Source organism: Myotis brandtii, unplaced genomic scaffold (genome assembly GCF_000412655.1).
Source record: "Myotis brandtii unplaced genomic scaffold, ASM41265v1 scaffold355, whole genome shotgun sequence".
Classification (NCBI taxonomy): domain Eukaryota; kingdom Metazoa; phylum Chordata; class Mammalia; order Chiroptera; family Vespertilionidae; genus Myotis; species Myotis brandtii.
Genome location: NW_005363642.1, coordinates 524,978 through 528,121, shown reverse-complemented (window position 1 = coordinate 528,121; position 3,144 = coordinate 524,978).

Here is a 3,144-nt window from a genome sequence, read left to right as displayed (position 1 = left end):
TTTTGAGTATCAATAGTTTGTTCATTTTCATGTTGAGTTGTATTTCATATTATGGATATGTCACAGTTCATTTATGCATTTCCTTTTTGATAGTCTGTTTCTAGCTGGGGCCATTACAAATAATTTTAGATAATTAAAGAGGTACAATGAGGGAGTGATTACTTTTTCTTTAAAACAGTTTTATTAAGAAAACCTTGAAACTATAGATAGGGGTAAAATGGGAAAGGCAAATCCCTGTGCATATAGAAAAAGATGGTCAGAAAATATACCATCTTTCTGTCAAGAAGTGGGCCTTTGGCCCAGTTGATGTGACTCAGTGGTTGAGTGTCAACCTATGAACCAGGAGGTCACGGTTCAATTCCCAGTCAAGGGACATGCTCCATCCCCTGTATGGGGCACGCAGGAGTTAGCTGATCAATGATTCTGTCTCTCTCCCTTCCTTCCTCTCTGAAATCAATAAAAATATTTTTTAGGGTATGTTTTTTCTGTTATATTACTTCCTGCACTGTCTCTGTGTTCTGTAGTCCTTTGAGTGTGCGGATCATGGCAGAGCCATTCCTCAAAGGCTCTAATTTCTGGGCTCTCCCTTCATTTCCAGAGTGAGGCATGCGGGGGGGGGGGGGGGGGGGGCTGTTGACTAGGGCTTATTAATGGGTAGAATATCTAGGAGGAGTGGGAAGCATGGTAAGTCACATTTCATTGTGGAGTTCCCGATGTCAATTAAGGAAGAAGGATGAACTTTAGTTGGATATCTCAGGAAAGAATTTGAGCTGAAAGAATGAGAGAACCAGCAAAAAAGGAGGCACAGCCCTAACCAGGTTGGTTAGAGCATCCTCCTGATATGCCAAGGTTATGGATTTGGGTTGATCTCTGGTCAGAGCACAGACAAGAATCAACCAATGAATCACAAACAAGTGAAACAACCACTTGATGCTTCTCTCTCTCTAAAAAGCAATCAATAAAAATTGAGCTCTGGCTGGTGTGTTCAGTGGTTAGAGCAGTGGCCTGTGCACCGAAGGGTCATGAGTTTGATTCCCAGTCAAGGACATGTACTTGGGTTGCAGGTTCCATCGTTGGCCCTAGTTGGGGCTCATGCCAAAGGACAACCAATTGATGTGTGATGTGTGTGTGTGTCTCTCTCTTCCCCTTCTTTTATCCCTCCCTCTAAAAAAATCAATGGAAAAAATATGCTTGGGTGAGGATTAGCAAAGCAATAAAACACATATTCTGCACACCCCAGGACCTGGTGCTTTTCCTGGCTAGCATTTTTGGCTCAGTAAACCCTTTCAGAAAAACTTTCTGCCTCAAAGGTTATTGTTTAATAAGCATATGGGCCCTGGCCCAGGTAACTGAGTTGGTTAGAGCCATTGCCGGGATACTCCAAGGTTGCAGGTTCAATCCCGGATCAGGGTACATACAAGAATCAACCAGTGAATGCATAAATAAGTGGAAAAACAAATCAATGCTTCTCCTTTTTTCTCTCTCCCTCTCCTCCTTTCCTCTTTCTCTAAAAATCCAGGAATAAAATTTTTTTAAAAAGGAGGCACAATCATATGAGTCCATTCATATTAGTGATTGTGATTTTATGGAAATGTTGTCAACCTATGTGATTTATTCCAACACATTTACCTTCATGGACTCGTGTACATGTCAGATAGTTTGTCATGTTTATATGTGACCACACAGGTAGAATCTTAGGGGGGTGTAAGGTGAGGAGTATTTCGTAGAGAGAACCCCAAGGGGACAAGGAGAAAGTCAAGGTGCTGTGAGATAATGAGGCCACCTGGGCATCAAAGCGTCAGAGAAATCCATCATATTGGAGAATTTCCAGGTGAGGGAGAGGAGAGGAAGTGATGAATGGTAACTGCAGTGTGGTAAGAGAATGGGGTTCTGGATCATGTTTTGGGGTCTCAGATGGCAGTGGTGACAATGGACAGGCTACAATCATGGAAGTCGGTAACTTATGGGGAAGAGAAGAACAGGACACTGTGGGTGAAGAGAGCTGTGAGCCGGGGGCACCTGTGGATCACCTCTGGGCACGTTAAAATCTGCAGGAGTAGCCCAGCCGGTGTGTCTCAGTGGTTGAGCATCAACCTATGAACCAGGAGATCACGGTTCGATTCTGGTCAGGGCACATACCCAGGTTTCGGGCTTGATCCCCAGTGTGGGTGTGTGCAGGAGGCAGCCAATCAGTGATTCTCTCTCATTATTTATGTTTCTATCTCTCTCTCCTTCTCCCTTCCTCTCTGAAATCAATAAATATATATATATATTTTTAAATCTGCAGGAGTTAACATGAAGAGGCAGAGTGAGACAGCAGCTGGATCTTCAATGATGGTAGAAAGAGAGCAAGAAGGGTGGGAGGGGCAGCAACCAGGAGAAAACTACTGAGCCAAATGAATTTTTTTTAAATTTTATTTTAGAGACGACATAGGAAGGGGAGAGAAAGAAACATGGATTTGTTGTTCCACTCATCTGTGCCCTGACTGGGGCAAATCGCTAAGGCAATAGGGGACAAACAAGAACATCCTAAAGGAGACCAAGTTTGTGAAACCCAAATTTATTTCTATTTAAAAATGCTCAAGAAACTTTAAAAAGGCCCAAAGGCCCAAAAGCACAAAGGCATCCAGGTTTAATTTCAGATCATCCTGGCTTGGCGTACTTCCGTTCCTCCTTTTGTGAGGCATCGATTTGATCCTTGTTAATGAGACACCTCGGCAATTCTAGTTGGATCGTGGTGACATCTTGTGACTCCCGGTATCTGTCCTAAGTGGCCATCAGGTTATGAACGATGAGAAACGTAAGACCAGAAATAATCACTGTCAATGAAAGAGAGAAAGTTATATGACTCAAATGGAAAGCCATCACAACAATTCCAAAAACCAAACTTATTAATTCAATAAACAAACCGAGACGTCTGCAGATTGGAAACGTAAGACCAGAAATAATCACTGTCAATGAAAGAAAGTTATATGACTCAAATGGAAAGCCATCACAACGATTCCAAAAACCAAACTTATTAATTCAATAAACAAACCGAGACGTCTGCAGATTGTACTTGAATATCCTTTCTGAATTATTCTTTGCAACCAGGCCCAGTGATCACTTTGAGTAGGGGAGATCATGATGAGTGTCACCTGCAAA